Here is a 14,358-nt window from a genome sequence, read left to right as displayed (position 1 = left end):
GCACCAGGACGCTGGGGTGCCTCAGCTGCCCGCTCCGGGAAGATCAGATGCAGCTGTAAGGCTCTGATATGCCAGGTGGCCCTGCCGCTGGATGACATTTTGAAAGGCCAAGGGACCTCCCCTTTTCAGCTAACAGCAGCAAACACAGCTCGGACTCAAGTGGGGAGAGGGGCACGGGTGGAACACAGAACAAGCAACCTGTCTGAGTGGTATAATCCAAATTTATGCCCTGGCTATGAGGCAGGAATTTTAGAAATTCATTCCTACAGAGGGGAATGAAGTGTTGGGTTGTTCCAAAGTGGTCGCACAGAGCAGATGGCCTGTCCGTGTGCCCGAGCCCATACCCCACCCTGATTCTCACCAACATGCAACATTGTGGGTGAGGCCCAGACCCCAGCCTTCCCTGTAATTGTGATGGATATTGTGTGACTCCGTGCCCAGAGGACTGAACTTGATCTCTAGGATAGAATATCCAGCATAGATTCTCTCTTACGAAAAGGAAAGAAAGAAAATTGCCCCTGGCTTTCCAAGTGAAAGAAATAGACAGACTCCCTCTCCCCAAGCCCCTGTTTACAGCAAAGCTGACGCAGATGGCTAATGTGTGTTTACTCACTTGGGTTTGCAAAATACAGAGGGCTCACGTCCTGTGTACAGGATGCAGGCTGGGAGTGGGGAGTAGGAGCCTTCGTGATGAAGTACATGCTTGACCTCCTTCACCCTGACGGCTGCACTATTTGTGAGTTAGACATGAGGGACCCCGTTTGAGAGGTGAGAAAACTGAAGCTCAGCAGGATAAAGAGAAATTCCCTTGAAATACCCAGATTCACTGAGCAAAACCAGGATTCAGAGCCTGGTTGGCCTGATTCCAAAGCACTGTACTTTCCTCTACAACCCTTTGCGTTCTCTTCAGAAACCTCCCCCAGGGAGGGAGGGGCAGGGCACACATGTGGAAGGTAGGCTTGTAATTAAAGCTCGGAAAATCCATGACCTTCTTGGAAACAATCTACCTGATCATTCACCCCAGGTTGTTTCCCAGCAGTGGAACTGGGGCTCAGGCATCAACAGTCCCGTCTCCCACAACCCTCCCCCCCCCCACCTTTCCTGGTCTGGAGCCAATCCTGGCAGGTGTACAGCCTCTCACCCACCTGCCGTGGGTGCTGGCGTCACCCTTCCAGGCACGCATCTGTTGCAACAGACACCCACATGCCCACTTACCTTCTCCAGACCATCCAGTCACCACCAAGTTCTTGGGTAGCTCCTGTTTCTAGGCCTGGAGCCCCCCCCCCCCCCCACCTTTGGCTGGTCCCTGCTACGAAGCCTTGCCCTTGCCTCACCCAGCTCCAAACCCAATGGACTTTCAAGTGGCTGCCTGTCTACTCTTGCTTCTCCCCAAGACCAAGGGACTCCCCTGTCCGTGTCCCACACTTGGACACTAGCAAACCCTTATCATTTGTCAAATCAAATTACTGATGTGGACACAGTAAGGTTTTGGTCACCTCCCTCAGACTCCAACTCCACAAATGGGTGCCTACCTCCTCCCCACCCTCACTGCTAAGATCCCGGCATTCCTTCCGGCCCCTCCCAAGTGAGCCATGACCTTCACAGGTGCAGACAGTGATGGTGATGTGGCTGTGAGGACTGGGTGCATTATTTAGCATCAATGTGTAACACATGTAGGCTAGAACGTTCACTGCCTGCTAGTAAACGTGGAGTTACAGGATTTAATTACAGCACTGGGACAATTGATTTTTAACAATAACTTCTCATAAGATGATTCATTGATTTTAACATGACACATCCAACTCAGGCTCGCCAATCCCAGACTGCATGTAATATTGATATCCCATTCGTCTTCCTGTCCCTGGAATAACAAAGCACTGGCAGGTAGAGACGTGAAACAAAAGCCCCAAAGCCCAATCAAGCTGACAGTATTCACGGCATAACATCTGACTGCACCCCTTCCGAGGGAGGTGATACCCCACATCACCATGGCAAGGAGCTGGAGGAAGATGGGTGATGAGAAGTGTGGGAGGTGCCGGGCATACTGTGAAATGTGGAGAAAGCAAGTTGCGCATTGATGGTATTTGTTCACCCAAGGCAGCCTGAAAGGTATTATCAAGTAATAGGGCAGAAATCAATAACTCACTGACAACCAGGCAGCCTAGAATCTTTGGCCCGTACCCAAGAACACAAGAGAAAGCTGGCCAAGAGACCTGCACCTGCTCTGGCCTGGCCTGCACGTTAGGCTCTGGCGTGCCTACCCAGGCCTGCCTGTCCCCACTGGCTGCCCACCTTCCTCCTCCGTGGGGTCCCACCAGTTCCCTTACCTGTTGCCCCTGGCTGGCCATGGTTCCTCCTTCAGGATGAGCCTTCGCCTCCCAGGCACCAAAACGCACTTAACAGATGCCCTAGTGCCTCTTCAAAGGCAACACCCCAAACAGGCCAGGACACACCTCAGCAGCCTGCCCGCGACTCACTTCAGCCCAGAGAGCTCCCTGGCTCTTGCCGCCAACCCTGTACAACGTTCACCTGGGCACCTACTAGAGCAGTGTTTCTTAGAATCAGCTGGAGAGCTTAAAATTCAGATGGCTGCTAATTTAGTTAGCCTGGAGGGAGTCCAGGAATTTGCCTTTCTAACAATTTCCAGGTGATACTCATGCTGCTGGTGCCAGAACCACCTTTGGAGAGCCAGCCACCGTGTGAGCGAAAAGCTGAGAGTGCTTTCAATCAGTGTAAGGCACAGCTAGTGATGCACTATCTTGCAAAACTTGACCTGAGCCCAAGATGAAACTAGACAGGAAAGCACGTCAACAGCCCTACGCTCTTGTGCCGTATAAGACATCATTCCCCCTGAGCAAGGCCTGGCTCTAATGTCATCCTTGTGTTCCTGTTTAGGGGCAATCAACAATTAAATGAGACCTTTATGGCACTTTAATAGCACACGGTGTGGGATGGGCCCCAAGATAAACTTTCACTGAAGTGCAGGCAGCTGCGGATTACAGGTCAGGGGCCTCCCATGAATTTACTAGGCTGGCGACTGACAGAGGCCAGACAGGCTGGTAGGGTGGCCCTGCCTGGAGAAGGCACACTCTGAAATTCCTCTCTGGGCCTCCCCCGGAGTTGCTGCTTTGTTCTGAAGCAGGCCTCCAGTATTTCATTTATCTACAAAGCAAAAGGAATTTGGAGCTGGTGCACTGGAGGTAGGTGATTCAGCAGTCTGCTCTGGCCTCGCCCTTCTAGGGAAGAGATCACTGAGCTAGGAGTGAAGGGATGCAGGCTCAAGACCTGCTCAGCACTAACTGGATATGTGACCTCAAGCAGTGTCTCAGCCTCACCGAATAGCTTGTTTCTTCTGTCAACAGGAAAAAATGTCCTGTCTAATTCATAAGGTCATCACAAATGCACAATGATGCTGTAGGACATTATTTATTTTCGTTAGTATTATTGGGTTTTTTTTCTAGGAGCGGATTATTTACCCCAAAGCAGGTTCTTCCCTGTTTTGGGACACTTTCCTGGCCCCTCCCTGCTGTATATTTTTGCCAGTGATATCTGTTTATTCATCAAACACCTGTTGAGCCCCTCCTTCTTGCCAAGCGCTGCACCAAATACCAGACCCCCAAAATGAAGCAGACAAGATTCTCAGCCTTAAAGAGTTCTCAGCCTAGTGGGAGTAATAGCAAGTGTCAAATAACCCCATTCCAGTGGGATGTGTTGATACCAGCGTGTGGAGAGGGCACTCTGAAGCAGAGGTGAGGCCTAATATTCCTCCTAATATCTAGTCTTCCTTCTTCCTTAGTAACAGAACTCCCAACCTTTATTTGGGTGGCCCCCAAACAAAGATTTTATTTTCCATACTCCCAGGCAGCAATGTGTGACCACGTGGCTAAGTTCCGGCCAGTGAGATATAATTGCAAAAGGTATGGCACTCTTTCTAGGAAACATCCTTAGAGAACAACTGGCGTGTGCCCTTTCCCCTTACCCCTTCCTCCATCCTGTCGCCTTGGATGCAGGTGTGATGGCTGGATCTCCAGCTGCATCGTAAGTCATGATGATAGAGAAGGTGTCTGGATCCCTAACAGCTTTGTATACCAGTGCTGGGCTGCCTATCTCCAGAATTCATTCACATGAGAGAGAGTAAATAAACTTCTATCTCATTTTTAAGCTATTGTGATTTTGGGTTTTCTGACACATGGAACTGAGCCTGATCCCAACTAATTCAAAGCCTAAAGATGTTGGACTTCATTTTATAGACAATAAGGAGCTATAGACAGTTTATGAGCTGCAGAGTAACTTGAGGTAGAGAGAGAAACGAAGGAAAAGAAATGACCCAAGATGTAAAGAGACTATGGAAACTTATTTCTGTTGATAGAAAGTAGGAACTCTGATTTGACGGGAAGGTAGGTAAGCCTTGTGGTCTTTAAGGTGACCTCAGTGATTCCAATGATTCCACGTTAAAGAAACCCAAAGGGATCTGGGCAGAAGCAAATCTTAGAAGAGAGGTGAGGACTGGAGCTATAGACTTGGAATCACTCGTGTGAAAGTAATAGCTGATATATACAACATGGATGAATCCTGAGAACATTATGCTATGTGAGATAAGCCAGTCACAAAAAGACAAATACCATATGATTCCACTTCTATGAGGTACCCAGAATAGCCACCTTTCTAGAGAGGGAAAGTGAAATGGTGGTTGCCAGGGGCTGGGAAGGGGAGGATGAGAAGTCAACGTTTGATGAGGACAGAGTTTCAGGTTTACAAGGTGAAAAGACCTCTGGAGACGGTTGGTGGTGATGGTTGTACAACAATATGAATATGCTTAATATCACTAAACTGTACACTTAAAAATATATATACATAAGTATATGGATAAATAAATAAGGGAAATATCTAGTAACTTTTAAAAGTAATAGCCCAAACCCCAAGAGTAGATGAGCTTTCCTGGGAAAGAGGGAAAAGGGGGCCAGAAGGGCTCACCTTTGAGGAACAGAAGAAGGAAGAGAGACAGTTGGTCTGAGAGATGGGAGGAGAAGAAGAAAAAACTTTGTGTCACAAAAGGCAAAGAGGGAGAACATTTGTGACATGATTTGGTAAATTTTGGAAAGTAGCAATGCCAGAGAGAGTGAGAGAGAGAGAGAGATTGTTCAGCAAAGTCTAGCCAAATTGTTTTCGTAACAAAAAAGTCTATGAGTTAGCACTGCGTGCAAAACTGAAACAACAGGTGGTGACCATCTAAACTGGGTTTTTCAAAGCTGGTCAAAGAAAATGTCATGTACAGCAAGACTGGGCCTGCATGAAGAGCAACCCAGGCACCCATTCCATTGTAGTTAGTTTCCAAGTAAAAGGGCTGCCTGCTTGAGGTACAGTGGAGAATCCACCCAATCAGAATTCAGTTTCTGAGCTATGGGTGAAACCCAGAAATGCAGGGTAAAACGTGCCAGTAGCATGCTGGGGGAAATGCCCAGGAAGAGGGAGAGAAATGGTCCCAGAGAGAAGAGACTTCTAGAAAAGAATCTTCACTGTCTTAAAACTGCTCCCCCCACTGTGAGTCAGTCATGAGAGGTGACCTTTACCACTTGATCCATCTGTGATCACTTTAAGAACTAACTGGGGCCTGTGGAAAAAAAGCCTTGACTTACTTCCTGGTAACAGAATTCCTCTTAGGGAGGAAACTGCCTTCCCGCAGAATAGTACCTTTGCCAGCCCTCAGACAGTGGGTGTGACTGGAGGCATAGGCCAGCAGGAGACAAACTCATGAAGGAGAAAGTTAAACAGGGCTGCATCGGTGAAGTGATGGGAGAACAGAACAGGGAACCAGCAGGAGTAGAATCACCACAGGACTTCTAAAAATAGAGAGTTCTCATAGTCCATTGTTTGCAATTCTGTAATGAAAAACCACTTCTCCTGTCTCCTCAAACTTTATTCCAGTGGGGAGGTTTGGGTAAAAAGTAAGGAACAAAGGATGAATTCCCTTCTGGCACAAACAGCAGGGTAGCAATAAAGGGAAAGGCCCAAGGCCAGAGCAGAGAACAAGAAATCATTGGAGACAAGAAGCTGGAACGAGAGATGACCTTGAGAATGAGGGCAGGAAGCCCCCAAGCAATGTCTGGGGTAGATTACCGTGAAGGTCTGGCTTGGTGAACAGCTGTGCTGGGGCTTGGGGCTGTTGGACTAGCCAATCAGTCTTTTTAGCAGTATACCACTTGCATCCTTATTCCGTCTCCATCCTGTCTCCTTAAATCCAACATAAGTTGCAAAGAGGAGCGGGAGGTTCATAATGTCACATGAAACTGAGAGATCAAAGAAAAGCTCATCAGATCTGACGACACTGGGAAGGGAATTTGCAGCAGGAGTAAGGTCAGGGGCGCTACATGCAACAAGGTGGATTGTGCACTGCACAAAGGCAGTCCATCTGCAAGGCACCCTCCCTTCCTAGTCATCACAGACTGGATATTCATGACAATTTTCCAGCCAAAGGGAGAAAAGTATCTTGAGGAATGGGCCCCTTTTCTTAATTGGCACAACATGATGGGCCAGCAGCAGCCTTGGTGGGGACAGAAGGCAGATAACACAAAGGTTATAAGCGAATTGCTAGTGAAGAAATGAAAGCCATGCATTTGGAGCTCCTACATGGGGATATATATTATTTATCTATAGCTGCATACAAGTTACTCCAAAATTTGGCAGCTTATAAAAACAAACATTTATTATCTCACAGTTCTGTGAGTCAGGAATCCAGAAGCAGTTCAGCTGAGTGATGCTGGCTCAGGGCCTCTCATAAACCTGCAGTAAAGCTGTCGGCAAGGGTTGCAGTCATTTCAAAGCAACTGGGACTGAAGGATCCACTTCGGAGCTTTCTTGTGGGGAAGTTGGCAGACTCCTGTTCCTCTTAGCTGTTGGGTTGAGGGTCTCAGTTCCTCCCCACACCACGTGGGCATTTCCATAGAGTTGCCCACAGCATGCAGTTTGCTTCCCCCATTGTGAATGATGCAAGAGAAAGAGATGATGGAGAGAAGGGATGAGGAGGGGAGGAGAGGGGAGAGGAAGATAGGAGGAAAGGAGAGGAGGGAGAGGAGGGAGGAGAAGAGAGGAAAAGAAAATGTGGCTACATTTCCAAATCACAGAAACCACAGTCCTTTTTTTTTTTTTTTTTTTTTGGCTGCGTGGGGTCTTAGTTGTGGCATGTAGACTTTTAGTTGCAGCATGCAAACTCTTAGTTGCAGCATGCATGAGAAATCAATTGGGGATCAAACCCAGGCTCTCTGCACTGGGAGCACAGAGTTTTACCCACTGGACCACCAGGGAAGTCCCCAGAAATTAGTCTTTTATAACCTAATCTCAGAAGTGACATCCCATCCTTTTTGCTCTATTCTGTTCTTAGAATAGGTCAGTAAGTCCAGCCCTTATTCAAAGGGAGGGGATTACCCTAGAGTAAGAATACTGAGAGATGCAGATCATTGGAGCCATCTTATGGGCTGCTTGTCAGGATATCAAGGCTCAACCACTCTTCCAGAGAGAAAGCAAAATCTTTCTCTCATCCTGGGAGTGAGATCATTAAAAGACACATAGAATTTGAGAACAGGTCTACGCTCACTTTCCGCGGAAACCAGACTGTGCTCCAGTTAGTGACACAGAGCCTGAGTTGAGCCTGATGGCAGAAATCATTGCCACTGGCTGCCCCCCCAGAATGGACCTCGATGTTTGCTTTATAGGGATTTAAGCTTTGGTACCCAAGCAAGTTGTCTGCATCTACCTCATGTGGGTATGAAGAAAGTTCATGAATGCCAACAAATGTTTCTAATCTGGAGAAACAGCCCATGCAAAAATCTAAAGAGGCATTCAGGAAAACAAAGCACCTCACAGGCTGGCTTTGATTCTGCTTTCTGTGTGGGCAGACCTGTTATGGAAAAGTGTGGAGGGAAGAAAAGGCTCACCAGATCAGCCAGTAACAGGCAGCACCTGGTTCCCGTACCTCCACTATCCAGGGCTGGCCAGGCCCCCTAGAAGGCTGGGCTTGAGGCTGCCAACTATGCCCTAGAATAAAAGTCCTGTGTGGAGGGTAGCCTCTGGTCGCATCCTGACGCACACCCGTCGTGGGACTCTCTATGCTTTCTTTTAAACTTCTGGACACAGAGAAGCACAGGGATGAAAGAGAAGTATTCTCAACTTGGAATATACCATTAGACGACAGCCAACTCTTCTGGATTCTTTTAGAGGCACCTGGAATTTCTGAATCACTCTGGAGTTGATTCAATTCATAAATATTTATTGAGGGCCTGTTATGATGATGGGTCAGCTCCAGGCTATCAGCTGCCTCAGATAAAGTGGGCCAGGCACTAGGAGGTGGGCCAAGCTGGTCGGCATGGTGGCAGGAAGTTGTCCTGTCAGAGGTTACAGCTTGGGGTTGGTTCATCCGGGAAGGAGACGTGCAGTAACCATGTACCCAAACATCAAAGTCAAGGGCAGAGTGTGACAGGAGATCAAAGGCAAGACACATATGAGAGTGAGTCTGTGTAAGAGAGCCAAGGCTCAGGCTCAGCAGTTCCAAGTGAACAGGGAAAACACACATAGCACTGACCAGAGAGTAGAGGCCAGGAGGCAGCATCCTTTCCTGAAAACAGGGTTTGCTTCTGACGTGTTCAGCATCCTATCCCAAATATCTGGCACAATGATCAATTCAGGTGCTCAGGCCAGGCAGGAGAACACAGAGGTATGGTCACCTTTGTATATACATGTAAGTCAAGTTTTGGGGTCTAAGGAGGGCATCACAAAACAAGCAGGGAAAAGTGTACAGACCCAGTGGCTAGGAAAGGCAGCTCAGGATTCAGAATAGGTGAGTGAGGCCACCTAACAGTCCAACAAGGTAGGAATGCTGATTCCAGCAATTCTCAGGATTAATTGTGGAATTAATTCCAGGATTAAATATTTTAAGCAGCCTCTGCTTCTGCTGGACTGAGGACTGAAGCCAGGTCTGTCTTACTTATTGGGTATCACCAGCCTAGCACAGAGCCTGGTATGAAATGCATGCTCGGCCTTGAATGTTTGTATATGTAGTTGAGAAGTGACCATCTTATTGAACTCTTCTATTGCTTTTATACATTTTTCTAGTGACTCTCTTGACTCTTAACACATGTTATACTCCGTAAAGTTTTTTTGTTTCTGCCTTTCTGGTATTCATACCTTTTAGTTATTTTTCCTGTAGCACTGCATTGATTAAAATTTCCATGACGATGTTTATAAGCTGTATCCTTATATGTTCTTAACTTGAATGGGAACATTTTTACTGTTTTTCCATTATGTAAAATGTCATCTTTAATTTATAATTTACTTCTTTAACATATTAATAAATAAGCTGTCTTTAAAAAAAAGAAAGAAAGAAATACATGCTCAGTAAGTGTGTTTGAAGGGAGCAATTGCTCTCAGAGAAAAGTGGGGATCTGCAGAGGGTGGGGCCCAGGTCCAGGATCAAGAGAGTCCTCATAAGTCAATGCAGAGTAGAAAGGTTTTTCTTCAAGGTTATAAGGAATCAGGTGAAGAGCCTGAGATTTCAAATTGAGAGCGGGCAATAAGATGCCAACCTTCTGGGACTTCCTAGGTGATGCAGCAGTTAAGAATCTGCCTGCCAATGCAGGGAACATGGGTTCAATCCCTGCTCCAGGAAGATCCCACATACCACGGAGCAACTAAGCCCATGTGCCACAACTATTGAGTCCATGTGCCACAACTACTGAAGCCTATACATGCCTAGAGCCCATGCTCCACAACAAGAGAAGCCACCACAATGAGGAGCCCACGTACCACAATGAAGAGTAGCCCCCACTTGCCACAACTAGAGAAAGCCCATGTGCAGCAATAAAGGCCTAATGCAGCCAATAAATAAATAAATTTATAAAAAAAAGAAAAGACGTCAACCTTCTATTTCATGTTCCTCACCCTGTCACCCTCCTGGTCTCCTTCAGAATAGAGCAGAGTACTCAAATGACAACAGCTATTCACTTTTCCCAGGGCCCAATCTCCAAATGATGGATCTGTATAGGTGAAAACCAAGCTAACAATTTCAACATGAGACTGTGAAATATTTCCTATACCCATAACTAGGCGGGTGGCCTTAAGCAAGTCATTTAACCTGCCTCAATTGTAGCCTCAAACTCTTATCTGTACTGAGAAGAAGTTTTTTAATTTGATGTAGTCCCACTTGTTTATTTTTGCTTTTGTTGCCTTTGCTTTTGGTGTCAAATTCAAAACATCATTGCCAAGACCAATGTCAAGGCTTAATTTCTCTGAGTTTTTTCCCAAGAGTTTTACAATTTCAGTTCTGTGTGTGTTGGGGTGGAGGGTGTTCTTTTTTTCTTTTAAGAACTTTTATTGAGAAATAATTGACAAACAATAAACTGCATATAAAGTGTACAATTTGATTTTTTTTCTTATTAGCAATGTATATATGGCAATCCCAAATCTTTCATCCATTTTTGGTTGATTTTTTGTGTATGGTATAAGATAGGGGTAGAATTTCATTCTTTTGCATATGGCTGTCCACATTTCCCCATTGTATATTCTTGCCTCCTTTGTTGAAAATTAATTGACCATATATACAGTTTTACTTCTAGGCCCTGTATACTCTTCCACTGCTCTATGTAACCAGTTTTATTCCAGTACCACACTGTTTTGATTATTATAGCTTTGTAATATAGCTTGAAATCAGGAAGTGTGATACCTTCAGCTTTGCTTTGCTTTTCTTAGGACTGCTTTGACTATTTGGGGTCTTTCGTGTTTCCATAGATTTTAGGATTACTTTTTTCTATTTATGTGAAAAGTGCATTGGAATTTTAATAGAGATTACCTTGAATCTGTAGATTGCTTTGGGTAGTATGGACATTTTAATTCTTTCAATTCATAAGCAGAGAATATCTAAAAGAAACTATCACAAAATAAAAATGCAACCTATGGAATGGGAGAAAATATTTGCAAACCACATATCTGATAAGGGACTAATACCCTAAATATATAAAGAACTCATATAACTCATATAACTCAGCAAAAAACCAAATAACCCAATTAAAAATGGGCATAGGATCTGATTAGACTTTCTTCCGAAGAAGACTTATAAGTGGCCAACAGGTACATGAGAAAGTGCTCAACATTAACCATCAGGAAAATGTAAATCAAAAAAACCACAATCACTTCACACCTGTTAGGATGCCTGTTATCAGAAAGAAAATAAATGCTGGCTAGGGTGTGGAGAAAAGGGAACCCTTGTACACTGTTGGTGGGAGTGTACACTGGTACAGCCACTATGGGAAACCATATGAACATTCCTCAAGAAATTAAAAATAGAACTACCATATGACCCAGCAATCCCATTTCTGGGTATATATCTCAGGGAAATGAAACCGTTATCTCCAAGAGATATCTGTACTTCCATGTTCGTGGCAGCAATATTCACAATAGTCAAGGTATTAAAACAACATAAATGTCCACTGAGGCATGAATGGATCAAGAAAATGTGGTAAAAAATAAAAAGAAATATTATTCAGCCCCAAAAAAGAAGGAGGAGGCTAAACAATATGCTATTAAACAACAAAGAAATCACTAAAGAAATCAAAGAGGAAATCAAAAAATACCTAGAAACAAATGACAATGAAAACACAACAACCCAAAACCTGTGGGACACAGCAAAAGCAGTTCTAAGATGGAAATTTATAGCAATACAGTCCTACCTCAAGAAACAAGAAAAATATCAAATAAACAACCTAACCTAACACCTAAAAAAATTAGAGAAAGAAGAACAAAACAACGCCAAAGTGAGCAGAAGGAAAGAAATCATAAAGATCAGAGCAGAAATAAATGAAAAAGAAAGGAAGGAAACAAGAGCAAAGATCAATGAAACTAAAAGCTGGTTCTTTGAGAAGGTAAACAAAATTGACAAACCATTACCAGACACATCAGGAAAAAAGGGAGAAGACACAAATCAACAGAATTAGACATGAAAAAGGAGAAGTAACAACGGACTCTGCAGAAATACAAAAGATCATAAGAGACTACTACAAGCAACTACATGCCAATAAATTGGATAACCTGGAAGAAATGGATAAATTCTTAGAAAAGTACAATCTTCAAAGACTGAACCAGGAAGAAATAGAAACTATGAACAGACCAATCACAAGTATGGAAATTGAGGCTGTGATTAAAAATCTCCCAACAAACAAAAGCCCAGGGCCAGATGGATTCACAGGTGAATTCTATCAAACATTTGGAGAAGAGCTAACACCTATCCTTCTCAAACTCTTCCAAAAGATAGCAGAAGGAGGAACACTCCCAAACTCATTCTATGAGGCCACCATCACCTGGATACCAAAACCAGGCAAAAATGTCACAAAAAAAAAACATTACAGGCCAATATCACTGATGAATATAGATGCAAAACTCCTCAACAAAATACTAGCTAACAGACTCCAATAGCACATTAAAAAGATCATACACCATGATCAAGTGGGGTTTATCCCTGCAATGCAAGGATTCTTCAATATATGCAAATCTATCAATGTAATACATCATACCAATAAATTAAAGGATAAAAATCATACGACAATCTCAATAGATGCAGAAAAAGCTTTTGACAAAATTCAACATCCATTTATGATAAAAACGCTCCAGAAAATGGGCATAGAAGGAAATTACCTCAACATAATAAAAGCCATATATGAGAAACCAAAAGCCAACATTGTTCTAAATGGTGAAAAACTGAAAGCATTCCCTCTAAGAACAGGAACAAGACTAAGGTGCCTACTCTCACCATTATTATTCAACATAGTTTTGGAAGTGTTAGCCACAGCAATCAGAGAAGAGAATGAAATAAAAGGAATCCAAATTGGAAAGGAAGCAAAACTGTCACTCTTTGCAGATGACATGATACTATACATAGAAAACCCTAAAGATTCTACCAGAAAACTGCTAGCTCTAATTGATAAATTTAGTAAAGTAGCAGGATACAAAATTAATGCACAGAAAGCTCTTGCATTCCTATACACTAACAACGAAAAAGCAGAAAGAGAAATTAAGGAAACTCTCCCATTTACCATTGCAACAAAAAGAATAAAATACCCAGGAATAAACCTGCCTAAGGAGGCAAAAGACCTGTATACAGAAAACTATAAGACACTGATGAAAGAAAACAAAGATGATAGAAACAGATGGAGAGACATACCATGTTCTTGGATTGGAAGAATCAACATTGTGAAAATGACTGTACTACCCAAAGCAATTTACAGATTCAATGCAATCCCTATCAAATTATCAATGGCATTCTTCACAGAACTAGAACAAGAAATCTTACGATTTGTATGGAAACACAAAAGACCCCGAATAGCCAAAGCAATCTTGAGAAGGAAAGACAGAGCTGGGGGAATTCGGCTTCCTGACTTCAAACTATACTACAAGGCTACAGTGATCAAGACAGTATGGTACTGGCACAAAAATAGAAAGGAAGATCAATGGAACAGAATAGAGAACCCAGAGGTAAACCCAAGCACATATGGGCACCTTATCTTTGACAAAGGAGGCAAGAATATACAATGGAAAAAAGACAGCCTCTTCAATAAGTGGTGCTGGGAAAGTTGGACAGCAACATGTAAAAGAATGATATTAGAACACTTCCTAACACCATACGCAAAAATAAACTCAAAATGGATTAAAGACCTACATGTAAGGCCAGACCCTATAAAACTCCTAGAGGAAAACATAGGCAGAACACTCTATGACATCCATCAAAGCAAGATCCTTTTGGACTCACCTCCTAGAATCATGGAAATAAAATCAAGAACAAACAAATGGGACCTAATGAAACTTAAAAGCTTTTACACATTGAAAGAAACCATAAACACAATAAGAAGATAACCCTCAGAATGGGAGAAAATACTTGCCAACGAAGCAATGGACAAAGGATTCATCTCCAAAATATACAAGCAGCTCATACAGCTGAATACCAAAAAAGCTAATAACCCAATCCACAAATGGGCGGAAGACCTAAATAGACATTTCTCCAAAGAAGACATACAGATGGCCAACAAACACATGAAAAGATGCTCAACATCACTAATCATCAGAGAAATGCAAGCCAAAGCCACAATGAGGTATCACCTCACACTGGTCAGAATGGCCATCTCAAAAAATCTAGAAACAATAAATATTGGAGAGGGTGTGGAGGATAGGGAACTCTCCTGCACTGTTGGTGGGAGTGTAAGTTGGTACAGCCACTATGGAAAACAGTTTGGAGGTTCCTTAAAAAACTAAAAATAGAACTACCACGTGATCCAGTAATCCCACTCCTGGGCATACACACAGAGAACACCATAATCCAAAAAG

The sequence above is a fragment of the Hippopotamus amphibius genome, chromosome 7 (assembly GCF_030028045.1).
Source record: "Hippopotamus amphibius kiboko isolate mHipAmp2 chromosome 7, mHipAmp2.hap2, whole genome shotgun sequence".
Lineage (NCBI taxonomy): Eukaryota > Metazoa > Chordata > Mammalia > Artiodactyla > Hippopotamidae > Hippopotamus > Hippopotamus amphibius.
Note: the sequence above shows the minus strand (reverse complement) of the source record.